A 20357-nucleotide genomic window follows, 5' to 3' on the forward strand; every position below is an offset into this window, starting at 1 on the left:
AGGGGTAATCATCTCTCGTCAGTCGACATTCTATTGGACTCCACTCCACTTACCACTTACCATCAGGTGCACTTTGCCGTGCTTATACAAAAAAGGACTAAAATATACAAAAACATTAACAATAGAATACAATGATTATAAAGTCTTTCAAACTTGGACAGTACACCATATTTAGGGAAATAGACAAAACTCTTATACAAGAGGTAAATGCTAGCTATCACGGCCTATACAAATCCTTAACTGCTATTTAGATATATAAATACTTACCTTGTAGCTACCCAGACTATCCACGGGAGTGTAATGGAAGGATGGATATATATGTTGAGACGTGTTTATGGTTTCAGGTTCTTTATTAGACTGCTTTCATTATACTAACTTAATACTATACATAACATGACTTATATACTAAGTACACACACTACAGGAACTACCTAGACCTTTAGCTAACTCATTAACCGAAGTGGCAGTGACCGGCAACAGACGTTATGCAGTACATTTTAATGACGTCTGACATGCGTAGTATGAATGAGGGAAACGGGAAGTGTGTGAGCTTGCATCGTAAATAACTAGTGGGAGTCTTTTGTGTCTGAATGGCGTAGATGTTGCGTGACCGGTTCAATACCGCTCTGAGGTACCAGGTTCGAATCGGATCGGGCAATGTTATTGGATTTTTCTGCTCGTATTGACTTGGAGACTGGAAGTGGAAGTAAATGGTAATACTTTTGCTATTTATCTCATGAGAGAGACGAGATGCTGGTGTTATAAAAGCATCTCGAAAAGGGAAAAATGCGTGATTTATTTATTTTTTCGGACACGCAAACGTGACCCATATGCACTCGATGGTAAGCGGATTTGGGTCCAATAGAATGTCGACTGACGAGGCATGATTACCACTCGACAGTCGACAATAATGTCGGCTTGTTTGAACCAAATATACACAGGCTCCCGAAACGCGGCACGCAACGCGGGCTACTATATATCTCCGAAAATTAATTCCAAACCTAATTGAAAACTTCGCAATCGAAGCCACGACCAATATAGCTATATCATAGCTATAGCAATATAGCTACATATTTGCAAACTCCGTAGGTATGTCACGAGCATGTACGGGCACAGCATGGGACGTCGTCTCTGCATTCGCTATTTCTAATATACTAGAATAGAACGCACTGGAGTGACCCCGTCACACGCGCGCCTCTTAATCTATTGTCTTTCGTATTATAATATAGGTTTTGCTCGCGGCTTGACTTACATTAAAGCTTTACTACAAATTCGCTAAATCATTATAGAAATATTTGAGTACGATACCAGCGCCATCTCTTTTAAAATCAGATTAATTATTGAAATATTTCCTAAGGATACAAATCATTTTAGAAATCCTTACCGCCATGTGTAGGTACGATACCAGCGCCATCTATTTTAAAATCAGATTAATAGGGGAAATATTTCCTAAGGATACAAATTTCTGGGATAAAAAGTAGCCTATGTGTTAATCCAAGACAAGTTTTGTACGTGTGCCAAATTTCATCGCAATCCGTTCAGCGGTTGCTGCGGTTACTTCTAACAAACATCCATACATTTCTACATACTTATGCTTTTATAGTATTAGTAAGATAAGATAAGAGTGGACTGTAAAGTATTTTTTTTTATTCTCACGCCTTCGTGCCAAATAGATGGACATAGGCGAAAGTATCTAACCTTTGGATCGAAGATTTGTTTTACCAAAATACGTCTACCTTTATATCGAGTATAAATTTCAATTATTTAATTACTGTTTCACACAATTTAAAATTGGCAATGGACTTTCATATAAGGTAATATTAAACTATGCTATCACAAAGACAAAATTCTGCGATTGAAGAGCTCTGAAAAATCTTTTATTTATCTCAGTGACGCGTGTAATAACAAAGATATTGTTTACGTCGGTTTTCTCTTAAACAACGGCTACCAACTCACTCTATATTTATTTTAAACTAGTTAAACCAGCTGCCTACAACGTAAATGTAATCAAAAAACGGAATGATAAACGGAAAATGCATAGTACATTATGATACCTCTAAAATGTTACCACTAACAATTGTAATGTTAAAAAAGGGCCAAACAGAGCTATTAGGTTCATAAATGTATTGTATTGTGTATTGTACTGTACAGTATTGTATTAGCCCTTAATGTCCCAATATTGGACAAAGGTCTCCAAGATTCTTCCACGAATCACGGTCCTGCGCTAAAGTAAATTCGATATAATTATATCGTTTTATTATAAAGAGGTTTTTTTTTACTTTGTTTGCTTATTAAGGGCTTACATCTGGAACTACTGAACCGATTTTGATTTTTTTTTTCACTAATAGGAAATTACATAACTTAATGCTATAGGCTACAAGATTTTTATCTCAGAAAATTTAACACGCGGGCGGCGGTCGGATCAGTGAGTACAAGATAGTGCACAATAAATAGATAATAATAAAACACTGTCATTAAATATACTAACTAATAAACAGAATGAAAGAAACGTATGTAAAATATACAACTTGTGTTTCAACGACGCAGTAAGATACTGGAATATATTGTGTTCGTTCTGTGTATTTGTAGGTGCAAAGCAGGATTACTTATTTCGTTAGGTAGTTAATATTGCGCTAAAAATTATGTGAATGATAGACCAAAATACAGTGGTTTGCGAGCTATTTATAAAGGCGTAGTAAATAATACGGTAAAGAAAAATCATTCGTGAGACCAAAATAAAGTAGGCTGCGTGTTATTCCAAGCTACCGCGTATCATTGCCTTCGGGAAGTCCTCAGTTACACATAGGCCTCCCCTCAACTTCCGGATAGACCTATTAGAACGGGACTGTTTCGTAATTTCCGAAAAGACACCGTCAACTTGTTTTAAAAGATCCGACAATTTCTACCCAGAATGGTGATATCAAGCATTCATTTAGTTTTCAAGAGTACTATGAAACAAACAAATTGGGCCACTAATTGCTAGATTCATCAACGGAAACTTAGACTCTAAATATCACCTTCGACACAAAATAGTGTTTCAACTTCACAGCCCCTGTCATAATTGCAGTTCCGTGACAGCGTGATTTTAGGCATGACACCAGCTCTGGGGCCTTATTCTCTATCCCGCACGTTATTTTGACAGTGCGTAACAAGCTCGTAACACAACGCATCATATTTAGGTCTATAGAAATTTGGCTTACAGAATACCATTCCACGCACATTTCTCGAAGATTACATGACACGGCCGCGTTACGCGTTTAGACTATCATACAGAATAAGGGCCCAGTACATTTATCGTTTATTTCTTCGATATACTACGTACTAGATTTTGAATTTCGAACACTCACTGTGTTCAACTGAAGTTTACTGCAATCCGGTATTGGTTGCCATTTTACTTATACTTTATTTAAATTGCTTTAGCACTGCATGATTAAAGAGTTTGGTAAGACGACGCTTGATGTTTTAACGCTGCAGCGAACTTAGATCTAAGTCCAGATTTTGAACAAATTGTTTATATGTACATTCGTGTCTATCGGTCGAATATACGTTAATCTCATTTCAAAATAATATATTATCGCCACCCGTGACTAACTTCAAAGCAAACTGAACAGTCGTAAAATATAATTAGTTATTAATAAATTTATGTTATCTATCCGTATATATTAATATATCTATCTATTCGTCATTGTAAAGTTTTTAGTTTTTCTTTTTTTTCATATTGAAACCTGCCAAACAGCTACCTGTTTTCATTCCTTCTACCGTCTCCATAATATGGTTGCCTGGAAGATATCACCTCGAAGAACACCGTCCATTGTACTCTATTTATAGAATATTAAACCATGTTATATACTTTTTCCTAAGGCACGTGTATGCCATAAAAAGTTATAAATAAATTCGTACCTTGAAAATCAAATAAACTTCTCGAACTCCACCAAATAAGCCAAGAAACCTATTGAATTTATAAAGTTTAACCAAACATTTAAACCTAACAAAACACGGAAGACCTTTACTATAAACAACTTTAACCTTTCTGCCTACCCTAAAAGCAGCTGACGATAGATATAAAACAATCATGTCCACAAAAATAACATCCAGGTGTACTGTTTCCCGTAATATTTCAGAATTCATATTGATGGCAGAATGATTTTTCATGTCATGTCATCACAACAAAATGGCGCTTCGAGAAATTTAAAAAACATATCGTTGAGATAATGTTTTCATAGTGACAAGAATAAATGTGGACATATTTTTATAGTTTAAAAATCGAACGTTTTTGCGTCAAATGTATTCTTATTTCAAATAAAAAAATTTAGATTCAAATGTGTTCTAATTTCAAACAGAGATATTTTACATAGATACGTTTATCACAAAATTATAAAAGTTACAGAAATACGTAAAAAAATTATAGGTAAGTATTTTTTTTACATTTCTCGTAAATGTGAACTACACTACACTTACTAAAGCTACACAAAACACAAGCCTATTACGGAGGGTTCGTGCGGAACAAGTAAACAAGACACTCTGAGAGCTTTTTTAAAAGCTGCGAAATTGTTCATTGTGAATAAAGTTCTCCTTTGTAAAGGAAGCTTTTTGAACGTAAGTTGCCAGACTTTTTTGTAATTAGTGAAATTTAGGTTGAATTTTAAAAGCGTATAGCATTAATGAATTGTTTTTTAATGCTTATTTGCTCACGAGAATTTTAATTAATTTTCGAGAAAACAATTTGACTACTTAAATATTAGGTTAAGTATTACTTAATGTACATAATTATCTCTGAATTTTGATGCTACCTAGATATTTCTACGAATTATTTTTATCATCTTGATTGCTACTTTTAACAGAACTGGATATTATATAGGTAGTTTCTTATAGAGATAGTTCGAGATCCTGGGAAAGGCATAGTGTATGCTTTACCCCTGGAAAATACATAGCGGAATTTTTATCCCCGAGGAACTCTTTCAATACGGATTGAGCCGCGAGCAAACACTAATCCTACTAATATTATAAAAGCGAAAGTTTCTGAGGATGTATGTATGTATGTTTATTCCTCTTTCACGAAAAAACTACTGAACGGATTTGGATGAAACGTTACAGTAATATTGGTTATAAATCAGAATAACACATAGGCTACAATTTATTATGATATTGGGTAATTTGACCATAATATAACGATCAAGTAAGTCGGAAACAAAAATATCCCGGTCAAACTCCTTCACGCGGACGAAGCCGCGAGCAAAAGTTAGTAGGATATATTTATATCTGTCATCAAGGCTATAAAATCAAATTTGCCTACATGATTATTCTACTTATTAAAATCTATGTTTACATTATCTGAATATGAATTGAAGCCAAATTATTTTTTTTTTCTATCGTAATATTTTTATTTCATTATCTGAAAATATACGAACGGAATAAACCCGCCGGCTGGAATGAAAATAGAAATGTCGACGCGAAGTGTTGCCACGTAAGATTATTAGTAAGAACATTATGCGTGTCTCCGTTATGAGTCACTAACACCCGAAAATCCAGCGTGAAACATTTATTAGGTTTTTTTATTTACATTCATAATTTTTATTTTACACTAAGTTAATAAATATATTCTCGTCTAAGTAATGCCAAATTACTTAGACATACGTCAAACTGTCCCAAGTTGGAAGTAACGGAAAACTCGGAGCGCACCGCTGGAGACAAGTTTCCAACTAAATACCCAACCGAACTTGCACACAATTGTCAGGCATAAAATCACGTTCCCATTATTTTTTACGTGTACAATCAAACTGTTAAGCAAGACTGGGGCAAAAACAATAAAAAAACTAAGCTGCGTAACCAATCAAGTAAGCTGACCTCTAAATGTTCCGTTCAAATTACGTGCAATAATCGTAGGAAGTGCTAAACAGTGGAGACCGACATTCCGAGTACCGATCAAGATATCTTACTACTCTGGGCAATCTGTCACTTTAATATCAAGATGGATATTATCCTCCGTTCGCGTGAAAAAGATTTTCCAGGATAAATAGTTTTCGTAGATAAACGCATACATATAGCGCTCAGAAGTAATATTTTTTTATTGCTTTGAATCGAGACGAGCCCGCCGTCCGCCTAATGGTAACCGATACGACCGAAAAACAACAGAAACACCATCCAACCTTTAATTACAAAGTATCGTTTGATATTCCACTGCGCTCGCCATCCCGAGACATGAGATGTTAAGTCTCACTATGTCCAGTAGTTACACTGGCTACAAAGTCCTTCAAACCGGAACACAACAGTGACTATACAGTACTGCTTGGCGGTAGAAATAGAAATTGCAGTGGTACCTACCCAGGCGGACCCTCACATATGAGATACCTACCACCAGTAAGATATATAGCTTCTTATTAGTGAAAAAATTATAATCGGTTTCGCAATTCTTGAGATTAGCGCGTTCTAACAAACGCCACAGCTTCATATATTAGTATGGATTTGTATATTAACTAAACACTCATCGTGTTATTACAGCCATTACAAAAGAAGCGTATTTTCCTATTTAACGTTTAGTTTCATTAACCGTCAAGGATCATAAGAATTCTTACGATTCTGAAGACTGTACCCTTCTGCTTTTTTTCCCTAATGTTTGAAGATTAATGAAATTTTAGGGATTTAATTTGTATGGTTCAGTTGATATAGTAAGCCTGTGTCACAAACATGTTAAATGTAATTCATATCGTTACATCTTGGACAAACAAACATTATATATTAGTATTAATATCTTAATATTAATGAAGATAGATTGTCCAAAGTGGTGATACAACTACACCGCTTTTAAAAATGTGTCAATCAATAAATGGTGAACATAACAGATGTATTTTATTTATCTTAAGTCGTACTACACACTAATAAGTTATTTTAGTTTTCTAAACAGCAGTTATTACACGTAAAATAAGTTAGTAAAAAAAACCTTATTACTTCAGTGATTTGCTCAAAAACATCGAATAGGCAACTTAAGATAATTTTAGTCAGCACTTTTTTACCCGACCTATGAATAAGATATTCTCTCGTTGATCAAGGTTTTACTTGAAGTAAACTGTAATGGTAGAATGATTAGCATGTCGGGGCCGAATGAATAAAAATATAAGCTATTTTCGTATTCAATAAAATTAAATATATTAAACAGATTATGGATAATGCCCGTTCATCATTAGCCGTGGGAGATGAAATAAATTTGACGTGTGTGAAAATAAACGTAATGACACGTCGACGTGCGGAGACGATCTTTCGTGAATATCTGTAACGTAAATGAAAACCTATATTTTTTTTTCATTTATATTCCTTTTGTTTTCTTATGTCAAATTAATTTCCGTTGTTGTCAACAACAAATATTTTCGACATATTTTTAAACGTTTCATGACGTCAGTGAATTTTTAATATGAATCATCTGTAAATATTTACATGTATTTCAATAAAATTCTACTGTATAATATTATATTCAAAACAGCATTGACACCAAAAAACCTGAGATATGATATAAAAATAAAGTATTTAAAAACTCATTTCCTTAATTTGGTTTTAATGTCTCCTTAAAAACGTGAGCGTTCATTATTAAATGAGAGAAGCTTGACTTCCGCTGTGACGGTGAAATAGCTGGCTATGTGAAGTTAGACCACAAGTTCGATTCCGACAAGAATAGTATTATAAAAGTTTTTTGTTGGGCTTAAAATCCTTTGTAGTTTTTGTTTGTCACCGATCAGAATTTTTTTACAAAAAATTGAATCCGTTGGCCAGTCTATCATCATAACTATCGTGTTCAGCCTAGTACTAAACACAAGCCTCTCACTTTGACCTAAAAAATTCCAGGCGGACGCGTTAAATTGACCTGCATCCAGCATGTCTCTGTTACCATTTTAGGGGGGTCCGATAAACAAACGCAAAGAAATCTATGAAATTGTCGACACTATGCGTTCGCTGTCGATCGAAGGATCGCATATACTATGCGTCTTCGTAGTGTTGTTTGTGTATGTAACACTATCAGTCTTACCTATAAAAAGTTCGCAAAGCTATGCTTAGTTAAAACACAAATTTACTCGATCAGCTGTTTGTCAAAACCCGCCTTTCTTGCCTCTTAATAAACTAGGAACCGATGACTTTTGACAGCTATTTAAGCAATTCTTAACAACCTCTTACCACTAATACAAGTGTATAAGTAAGACTGTATTTGTGACAGGTGCACGCTTATTTTTACGTTTAATCCTAATAATAACAAATTAATGTTATTTTTATGAATCACTAAGTGTTTATAATGAACGTGTAAGTGCAGGGTGCTAATTACATAATTTACTTTGAAAGAATGTGTCTTCATAAAAAATGTTAATGGCCGGGAATCGACTACATTTTAATACAACGTAATAAGTTCGTAAAGACACTGTGTTTACTAAACAATGTCCGGTTATGAGTAACATATGGTGGGCAAGGTCATCGGACTAGACTGGGACGGATTTGGGTGAGGGTGGTGGGGGTCTTGCCCCCTTAACACGTAGAAGCTTTCACGTTCATTTTTTATACCCTGTGAACAAGAGTTTATGTGATCAATTTTTTTGAAGCAATCGCACCTCATATAGGGTTCTTTGGTTTCTATAGGATAGTAAGATACGATATGATACGATAAAATAACTTTTTCATGAGCATAATCAATCTACAATCTCTCAGTTATGTGAGACTCATTCGCATCATGGTTGCATACACACCCTTATTGTCGCGTCAGAAATTTATTCTGACATTGAAATTAAACTAATTTTCGGATTCTATCGCGGTGCTAGTATTTTATTTTCTCCCGACGTTTCGAAGACTTTGCAGCCTTCATGGTCACGGGGGGGACTGAGGTGTTGTTCATCCGTAAAGTCAAAGTTACAATATATACCTACATTTTACAATTATACAACTTTTTAAATTTTAGCTGTTGGTGGTCCGATCTACGCAGAATGAGCTCACAGTGTCTTGAAGTCTGGCAGCCGGTCTTTTGGGTTCCGATTTAATTAAATGTAGAACTGGATCCCAGGCTTGTGCAAGCTTCCAACCATCTTCCCTATTGAAATTAGGATGTTTTTTAATTTCAATAGCCTCGCGAATCATTCTAGGCAGGAATCGGTGTTCTTTGGCGAGGATTTGTGGCTTGTCTAGTCGCAGATAATGATTGGCGCCTCCCTCAGAGTGTTCAGCGACTGCAGACTTCGTCGAGCGTCGGTGTTTCACGTCAGCTATATGTTCTTTTACGCGGGTCCCTATATTTCTTTTTGATTGCCCGATATAAGAGAGGCCACAGTTGCAATCTATTTTGTATACTCCCGGTTCTTGTAGAGGTATGTGACACTTGACAGGTGGTAAAATTGACTAATCTTCTTAGGCGGCTTAAAATAAGTTTTTATGGAAGCACGCTTCAGGATGTAGCCAATCTTGTCGGTGACTCCTCTTACATATGGTAATACAACCGGAACACGTTCAACTGTGGCTGGTTTCACTCGGTTTCTGTGACGGCGGCGTGGAATTTGGAGCTTGTTGTCTCGCAGTACTTGCTTGACATGTTGCAGCTCAGCGGCCAGGTGTTTCTCGTCACAGATTCCTTGTGCTCTCTGAAACAAAGATTTGCCCACGGTAGCTAACTGTTTTGGGTGGTGATGAGATTCACCGTTCAGATATTTATCAGTATGGGTCTGTTTCCGATATACAGTATGACTTAAGGTCTGATTAGGATTACGGATGATTAAAACATCTAAGAAAGCAAGAGATTTATTGTGTTCTAACTCCATAGTAAATTGGATTTTATTGTTGATGGAGTTAAGGTGATTTAAAAATGCAGTTACTTTATCAGATGGTAAAATTGTGAAAGTATCGTCTACGTACCGTTTATAAAACCTTGGAGTGACCGGGGCTGTACTCAGGGCTATCTCCTCGAAGTCCTCCATAAATATATCGGCGACTACCGGAGATACAGGGGAGCCCATCGCTACCCCCCTCAACTTGTACATAGAACTGATTATTCCACAACATATAGCCAGATGTAAGGCAATGTTGGAGTAGTTCTGCATATTCCACAGGAATGTCATTCTCTGCTAACTTCTTAGATACAATTCTGATGCAATCTTGTACTGGTAAGCTCGTAAAGAGAGACTGGACATCAAAACTGACCATAGTTTCATTGTCAGCTAATTTTAGGTCTTTAATATCGCTGACAAATTGGTATGAATCCTTCACAGACGCTCTAGTGTTTCCTCTAAGTGGTGAAAGCACTTTTGCTACGTGCTGAGCCAATCTGTAGGTTGGTGTGTCGATTTGACTCACTATGGGACGTAGCGGAGCATTTAATTTGTGTATTTAAACATTCGCGTAAACATAAGAAATCATTATAATTTATTCTGAATTAGAATAACTCGAAATAAATTATAATTTATAATTTTGTACCGAAAAAATATAAACTGTTGAGCAAAATAGCACTTCTCATAACCTTTATATCGTTGGAAACTACTACGTTTTTATTATTTATTACCACACTAACAATTTGGTACCCTCTCGCATTCTGGCTATGTCCCTGTGTACATCCGATCGCCTTTAATGTGTTTACAGGCGAGTCTTTGATTTGTGGCCTATAATTTTGGGCCAGGAGGTCAAGGTTGACTCTACTGACAGCTGTGATATGAACAGCTGATAGGTTCCGGTAAGAAAATAGAATTATACTATATTCATTCTTGGCTCATAAATGAAAATTATTTAATTATGCATCGGGTTTCTTTATTTAAAAAATTAAGGCAATCGTTGGTAAATGTTTAAATAATTCTTAAAACCAAAGTGACCTGCTTTCCAATGGAATAATCTTCGTAGAGACAATTAGCTATAATTTAATATTTCGAGTATAGGGCTGTCTATCAATATCTTGTAACCACGCTCTCCATGTTTGCACTTCATGCATCTTACTACCAGAAGAGTCTAACAAGTCATCAACTCGAATTGATCCCGTGTGATCATAAACAACATGTTTTTTGGAAGGCCTATTAACTAATAAAATTAAGTTAAGTAACATTAGTTAAATAATCAAATTGCTAATAATTAGCCCACAGACTGAAGTATACAAATATTGATATCAAAAACAATAAAGGAACAGTTTTACGCTAGTTCTATAAGTACAGTATTACAGATATGAATATAATGCTAATAACTTATTAGTAATAAGAATCATTATCAAAAAGACACTAATATGTTAAAACGGCGATTTTATTGCCTATAAAAAAATATTACTTATGTTTTATGAAACTAATCCGCAATCGAAGGAGGTTACCATAATTCTTCTATTTTGAGATGTTTCCAACATTTTATCGAAAGACTGGTGTCTATACTTTATGATGTTTTATTAAGATAAACTATGAAATATCTGAAAACCATGAGAACAGTCCAAGCTGCATGTTTATCGACTCGTTAATGTGGGATGAAAATATACCGTGCAGAATATTTATATTAAATATACTATATTTAAAACTCTAAAAATGAATGAAGGTATATTTTATATTCTATAAACTTTCTTGACACATGCACCCAAGATTTTGTACGTTTTTTTCGTTCGTGTTGTCTACATATTTTATAAGACGTATATACACATCCTTATAATTTTTTATGTATTTATACTCTTTATTGTACAAAACAGAAGAAAAAAAAACAAATAAGAAAAGAGAGACAAATGGCACAAATGCAAATGGCGATCTTATTGCTCTGGGCAATGACTTTCAGACAACCATGGGATGGATATAAAAACGAGAAAGAGAAAGAGAGGATAGTGAAGTGAATTAAATCTAATATATAAAATTCTCGTGTCACAATGTTTGTCTCCGTACACCTCCGAAACGGCTTTACCGATTTTAACCAAATTTTGCATGCATATTCAGTAGGTCTGAGAATCGGCTAACATCTATTTTTCATACCCCTAAGTGTTAAGGGTTGTCCACCCTTAACATTTTTTTTAAAATTCTATACAATTTTTTATTTTTTTATTTTTTTTATTATGTCGCATTAAAAAATACATTCAACGTAAATTTATACCCTTCTATCACCAACCCCTATTTTTTGTAAAAAAAAATGTTAAGGGTGGACAACCCTTAACACTTAGGGGTATGAAAAATAGATCGGGTTAAAATCGGTAAAGCCGTTTCGGAGGAGTACGGAGTCAAACATTGTGACACGAGAATTTTATATATTAGATAAAAAAAAGTCCCCCGCTGCATCTGTCTGCCTGAACGTGTTAAACTCAAAAACTACCCAACGTATTAAGATGAAATTTGGTATGGAACAGTTTGAGACCCTGGGAAGAACATAGGCTCCCGGGAAACTACTACTTTTATAACGGAAAACTTTAGCCTGAAAAACTTTATAACGCGGGCGGAGCCGCGGGCAAAAGCTAGTTATATATAATATAAACATATTACCTTAACGTCATATAACGTCTACCTATAGAGATACGTTGTATAAATCAATCCAATTATATAGACTCAAACAACACGCGTTGCTTAAAAACGTGTGACTCCGTTTTTTTAGAATCAAAAAGCTGATGATTATTCTCCGTTATCGAACCTAGAATACAACACAAGCCACTCCAACCACTAAGCACTAACACATCCAAATCAACGAGGTTAAAATATCAATATGCATTCCTCAAAACATGGTCATTAAAGTAATGCTAAATTCCTGTATACATAATGAAAAAACCAACAATAACTTCTTACTCATTGAATGGTAGCCAAAATGAGGGCCATAAAACGATCAAAGACTTGTTACAGAACGCACAAGTCGCAATAAATCATCGGCTATTGAGATTTCTTGCATTTCCTTGATGCACAATAATAGTGTAATAAAATTAACTAGTTAGTACATGGTGTTTCAATAATCTTGTTTATTTGTACCAAAGAACTCTGTGGGTTTGTATTGCATACGACTGTGCTGAAGTCTCTTTCTCCGAATCTAGTAAAATAGTATTGGATTTTATTTTTATAGACATTAGTGGAGTGGGGTCTAGAGTGGAACGGACTAGACATATGTCTGTAGATTAAAAACCCAAGGGCACACATCTCAGACTGTTCTAAAATTGTGTGATTTTTTGTGAATTATCACTTGTTTTAACGGTGCAGTAAAATATCGTGAGGAAACGTATATACCCAAGAAATTCTCTAGACGAATTTATAGGGTTTAAGTCTACCAATCCGTACTAGGTCAGCGTAGCAGCCTAAACCATTTCAGTAGTAGAGGAGGCCCGTGCCCAGCAGTGGGACAGTATATAATACAGGGCTGACATATATTTTATATATCCTTAAAGAGAAAAGCGTGATATATCAGTAGCTTTAAAATAATGCAACGCAAGGTGAACGAACTTGCGTATAAAGATATCCAGTGCATCGATTGAAAGCATGCTCCATTCGATAACTTATTTATATTTTATTGTGTACCGGTTGCACGTGGGTTCGTTCGTATCTTGCTTGAGCTGCGTTCCATTCTCAAGTAGGAGTCATTTTGAGAAATTTTCGAATTTTCCGACAATAATGTAGAACAGTTTTTATTATGTACGAGCGATCCTTCCCGCTTGTCACACGTAATATTAATTAATTATAGCCAGATAACTTCTAGTGGTCCGTTCTTTACCAAACCTCACAGAATCACATGGAACTAATTTGAAAATTACCTAAATATCTCAATAAAATCGCGCCAGCCGTTTTTAACTCCATAAGGAAAATATACACATATTTTTTGTTTATATGTAGCTATGTTCGTAAACACCAAGTGTTGGTAGATTTTTTGAGTATCTTTGAGATCACAAAGATTACGCTAATAACAATTAGAGAAATCAGGCATATTGATTTACATTTTCTTTTGAAAGCAAGAAATCGAACCCGGGTACTCTCACGCTGCCCCACCTACCAAACCATCGCTGCTTTTCTTAGAAACATAAAAGTAAATGGGCTTGCTACATTTTGTCTTATTTTTTACGACCCACTTCGGGAAGGTCGGTGGGAAGATTAATGTCCAAAGTATTTTAGCTCCAACAAGACGTAAAACCAAATCTTATCCTAATTACTGTTTAAACATCGGCTTAAAAGATAAGTATCCTGAGTCATTAAATTTAAAAAATTTGTAAAATTAAATAATTTAAAACTGGCCGAAAGAATTTGAACTGTTGTATTTAAAAAACTTATTCCAAATTCAAATATTTAAATGTTCACAGATTTTTAATCGCGTGCGGTGGAACAATTATTATAAATACTATAAAATAAATTAATAAATTCTCACCAACACCAAAGACAACCGCGAACCTTTCACCAAAACTTTTTTGTTGAAAAATAAATTCATTATTGTCAGAGCTACAAATTTAGACGTCTAGTAAAGCCTAGCCACGCGTGTACTAATAACCTATAACCTAAATAGTTACGGCCTTTAGATCGATCGCCTTGCCGTGTGTGCTTTATTTCAAATTATTATGTTAGTTTCTATTATATATTTCTTTTTGACACACAAATCATGCATTTATCCCCGAAGGGGTATGCAGAGGCGCAACCAGGGCACCCACTTTTCGTTAAGTGAGTTCCGTCCCATGATGTGATATGGGGCGAGCCTATCGCCATATTCACATATACCAGACTCCAGGCTGATACTGAGCAGAAAAACCCAATTATTACATTTTCCGACTCGGGAATCGAACCCAGGATCTCAGAGCGTTGCCGTACCGCGCATGCAGTAAAACTACGTCACACAGGGAGTCCGGTAAAATATTTCTTTTTATTTTATTTATTTAGAACCGTTAACGGAGATTAGAAAAATGATCATTAAATTATATGTAAATATAGATATATTTTCATTGTATCTCTTATACAAGATTGACACATGAGCAGACACATTGCATAAGTATAACATAATAATGTAGTTTAGTTATAAAAGAGAAAATATAATTTTAAATGTGAAAAAATGAACATTATAGTTACAAAACATACATTGTGAAAAACAAATAACAACATTATAAATTATTATTTCGTGTGTTTACACGAATGTTAGACATTGAAATGTTTTCAGATTTTATCGCTGTTTATTATATCTTAATATTCTCTCAACGTTTCGAAGACTGCAGCTTTCATTGTCAAGACTTTTCAGACAACCAACACCTCAGTCCGCTCCATGAAATTGATGTAAAACTGAATTTACTATGGCACCTTAATTCGTACCAGCACAAATATGGGGACGGTTGCCTTTCTGACAGCTGAATAGGTAGACATACAAATTGTATTTAGAAAATGGGTTTATAATTATAATAATGAGCCTTTTATTTCTTACTTGGTAATATAGTACAGTTTTTTGTCCTTTATATTGTATTTCCAAGAACCCTTTTGCAAGTTAAGGCTTCCTCCAAGGAATTCAAGTCGCCTCTTGATTGTGCTTTTTGGAGCCATTTGGCATCCATAATATTTTCGATCTTGTCCTTCTATCTAGCATATGAAAATGGATTGAAAATTCAGAATTATGTTTATGTGTAAATTTCTTGTAGTACACAAATACACCTTGGGTCCATGGGAATGAGTCATAGATCTTCAATAGTTTCACCATGGTCGAGCAGAAAGAGTTTACGAAATCGTAAAACACATTACATAATCAAACGCTGCGAACTCTCAACCAATACGTAGAAAATAATTTACCAACAAAATGGCGTCGATGAGAGATTATTTGAACGTTTCCATCCTCGGCACTATTCCGAGTATTTATTTTTTGTTAATATTTATCTCGCCCACTGTTAGTTACACAATTATGTCGGCATCGCTGTTAGTTTGTTGGCGCGACGACAGCGGTTTCATCCACTATCATTTAGACGTTTTATCTTGTTCTAAAACAGTTTGTTTATTGATTAGGCAAGTGGGTTCGATTTGGTTTGGTGTTTGCATCATTTTTACAGTATCTAATGTAGAAGATCATTTGTAGACATTTTAATCAATGTAATGTATACAATGCTATGTATCGTGAATTGATACAAGTTAAGGGATTACACCAAATCTACTAGACACACTACGCTTTAACCTCGGAGGGGTAGGTAGAGTAACCAAGCACCCACTTTTGTCTGTGGGTTAAAGTTAGAGCCTATCACCATATCGAGTATTAATTCTTCAGGCTGATAACAACAAAACTCAATATCACTGCCCGATCTGGGATTCATACCCAGGACCCCAATGCTGTGTCGGATCGCGCACATAATACAATAACGCTATTGTAGCAAATACAATAGGCATAGATTGTTTATATTTCTAAAATCACTGAGGAAGTACCACGTTCCTTACCTCAATATCCCTATACATAACATAATTACATCATGACGAATCTGCTCAAATAAAGACTAAAAACGAAGAATAAAAGAATATCAAATCTATCTTTAACATTAAACTAAACTTCAGGTATAAAACTCAGTTATTATTTACTTACTTATGAATCATAATAATATTATATTAAAAAGGAAGAAGATCAGTGCTGCCATTGTAGGAAACTCTTTGATTTTCAACCTAACTTCCTGGATTTTGGACTCAAATCTCCAAATTCCAATTACTTGCCCCTCTCCTTATTCGTCCAAGAACACAACTGTATTCAAACATATAGCCATAATCTCATACCAAACCTTAATTTAAGCGATATGTGTAACAGCAATTAGTAGTGTTCGTATTGCCAAATGGGTTGTAAATTGCATTTATGTTGGTGTTGTCAGGATGCCAATATATTTTAGGCGACGAAGAATAACTAACATTTGCTTAGGTTGTTTTATTGCCTTTAGATTCTTAGTAATTTGGAGCTCTAGGAATGTTGATAAGAGGAAGACAGAGTAGTTGTGAGTACCCTGATAAGTTATCACGAATGTTGCCAAACTTTACGATGTAACAAAATTCATGAACCTTAAAACCACTTGGGTACGGAAATAGTGATTTCGTTCAAAAGTTCGAAGCAAGAGACGAGACATCTACAATTTCTTCTGGTTTAGAGAAGGTGAACGTTTCATCATCATCAGCCGTAGGATGTCCACTGCTGAACAGAAGCTCCCCCAAAAAATTCCAGATTGATTGCAAGCAATCCGCATCCAGCGACCTCCAGTGACTGATCAATCGCTACTGATCAGGTTTTTGTCATTCAGTCTCTTAATTTGGTCAAATTAAAAATAAAGTCAAATTAAATTACTATAAGTAAGATAATATATAATATAGATACAGTTGCTTTTATATATTCAGTTGCACTCTGTTCACTACGAATTACCTAACGAATAATTTTTAAATTATCAGTCATTTGTTCCTATAATATAACATAAAAAAATGTCAGTTCCACAAATAAAACAGATCAATTATTCACTTCTATATAAGTCAGGTTATAATTCACTTGCATCAAAACTTTTATCAAATTGAACATATTTTAGTAACGTTATCTTTATCCGATCTCAACAAGTCATATCAGAGCAAATCGGATCAAAATATTAGTGAACGCCCACGCTTGTTTTCGGATTTCGAATGATTTAAATGTTTGCATTACTGTGGCGGGAGTACTAACTGCAGCGGGGAACGCGCGTTATGCCCTATTTTATTGTTATTTGTAAGAAACTTGAAAGGAAATATAGTCAAGGGACCCTATTCCGTCTACCGAGGCTCTTTTTCAAATAGGGTATTTGAATAAGTTTTATTTTGTGCATTTTTTATTATGTAACAGAAATTAGTACAATGAAGAAGTCCTGCATTGAAAACAGAATTAAAATTCGATAAAAAATGAGGCAGAAATTCATATTTCAAATATTGCTACGTGCAGAAGTGGGCGCGAAGTAAGGAAATCGCTCCATCTCTTTCTTTCGCATGCATCGTAATTCCCGATGACGTCACACGCAAGTATTTCGTCCCTTTTCTGTTTTTTGACACTCACTCCTTCTACTTAATTTGAATGGCCTTTAACTTGTATATTTTTCACCAGATTTCAATGATTTCTTATGTTTTAGAATTTATACGACGCACGTTATATAAAAGTTAAAAATAAAAATAAGTCAAATACCCTATTACCAGCGTTCTATCCGAAGGGTAGCTTTTATAACCGTCGAAGTAAGAAAGCCAAAAACTCCTAATTGACCTACACAGCTATCAACTCTATGCTTTGGTTAGAATGTCTGTAATTTCAAAAAGGACGGATTTGCCGCCGAAGACGGAAAAGGGGCCGCCTGACTATAGTAAATAAAAGTAACAGGGGCAGGTAGTGGTACTACCTAGGTACCCTGAAAGGGTGGCAGTTTAGGAACCAAGGCGCTCACTTTTCGCATTTTATGTTCCATCCCATAATATAGGGAGCGAGCCTATATTTTTTCAACATAATTCAAAATATAATATATTCAACACCACTATAGGATTACGTTCGCGTTCTGCTTCCTGTTTATTCCAGACTGGAGCGCGGAAATCCCTTCCTATGAATAATGCGTGTTGATTTCACAAATATTGGCCGGGGCTGCCAGTATTAAGTTCCTAAAGAAGGATATGTTTATAGTGGGATAAAAAGGGTTTAATGTAAATGTAAAGGTTTTTCAAGATGTGTCAGAAATTTCTGAACAAGTTTCGATGGAATTTAGTACTTAAATATATCAAGAAGATATATGTACATCAGATAGTGACTTTGAAATTGCGTTAGAAATGAAACCATATACTTATCTTCTGGAAAAGTACACAATAAGTTACTCAAATCGTAGATTTAAAATTAAAAAACGTGTAAGTGTCGATCGAAATGAATATCAATGAGATATAATTTTTATTTTACATGCCTCAATGCCAATATTACTATTGCTCTTAGAGAATTCGTCGCAGCAGCGACGTCACACTTTCAGTCATAAAAACACTCAAGCGCACACCATATTCATACTAAACTATAAAAAAATTCGTTCTATAGTGAAAATATTCGTTATTCTTGCATAATTTCAGCAAGATACTAACAGTGATAAAATCGAGTACTTGGTTTCAACTATTAACGCAATTTCAAAATGACCTTTACAATTAAAACATTAAGGCTATTGTTGTTCTGAAAAAGTTTATTGCGACACCTTCTTTTCGGGAAAGACATACCTACATACGGGTGAAGCCGCAACAAATAAGCTAGACTATGATTATCAGTCAAAGATAATTTACTTACTGACGGGTAAAATTGTTTATGAGTTTTCTGTATAGAATTTACAATAACGTAACACTGTCGATTCTTATCAATTTTTTCAAATTAAAACAAAAAACATAAATATCGTTATGATAAAAATAAAAACAATAGTATATAGAAAAATGAATAACCTTAACCTTTTATTATATATGCTATAGTTTAATAAAATTATTTATTAACAGTTTTTTTTGAAAGAATCATTATCCAACAATGAATTAAGTCCGCCTATATACTTATCTGCATATGAAATTTATAAAAAAAAATAAAATGACAGTTTTTTCAAAGAACCATTGTCCAACAGTGAAATAAATTCGCATATATACTTCTCTGTATATAAAGTTTATAATTGAAAAAAAAAAATAGTTTCTTCTAAGAATCATTATCAAACCATGAAAAAGTATGAGCATTTTTGCCGACCATAGCCTAAATTCCAAAGATTTCTAGTCTTTAATTCCCACGTCGAAATACAAATAAACACGATAAAATACACAATTTATCTCCGATCTATCTCGGACTAGTTTCTAAATGAGATGTCTATCAATACTAGAAATAGCCCGGCGCCGCGGTAACAATAAATAATTGTGTTATGCTTATAGATTTACTGGATATATAGATAAAAGCGCTGATAGCCTAGTTGGTTGTAGAACGGACTGCTGAGACGAATGTCCGCAGGTTCAAATCTCAAGGGCACACACCTCTGACTTTTCAAAAAAAAAATATTCTTTGTGAATTATCGCTTGCTTTAACGGTGAAAGAAAAACATCGTGAGGAAACCTGCATACCTGAGAAATTCTCTATTAGGAATTTTCGAGGGTGTGTGAAGTTCACCAACCCGCACTAGGCCAGCGTGGTGGACTAAGGCCTATTCCCTCTCATTGATAAAGGAGGCCTGTGCCCAACAGTGGGACAGTATATAATACAGGGCTGTTATTATTATATTATTTATAGATGACTGATTGTCTTCTTTAAGTGGATAAGAACCCGATTGAAACTTCTGAGTAGCTGCTACTCGTAATATAAATGTATAAGCCGACCAAATAGAAAAGTCACTTTAATCTATGCTAATTGTAATAATAAAATGAGTACTATTGTTGAACATGTTTCAACAAATAAAAGCATTAATGAATAGTTTTGAATATTTAGCAAATATACATATATTTTTTTAT

The 20357-nt window shown here is 34.7% G+C and overlaps 1 protein-coding gene across 1 annotated transcript in view; it reads left to right on the forward strand.

Annotated features, from left to right (window-relative positions):
- The window catches only part of LOC115453221, a 58592-nt gene that overhangs the window by 12941 nt on the left and 25294 nt on the right, over nt 1–20357 (forward strand). The gene's annotated exons all lie outside the window — the stretch shown is intronic.

This window comes from Manduca sexta, chromosome 3, assembly GCF_014839805.1.
Source record: "Manduca sexta isolate Smith_Timp_Sample1 chromosome 3, JHU_Msex_v1.0, whole genome shotgun sequence".
Lineage (NCBI taxonomy): Eukaryota > Metazoa > Arthropoda > Insecta > Lepidoptera > Sphingidae > Manduca > Manduca sexta.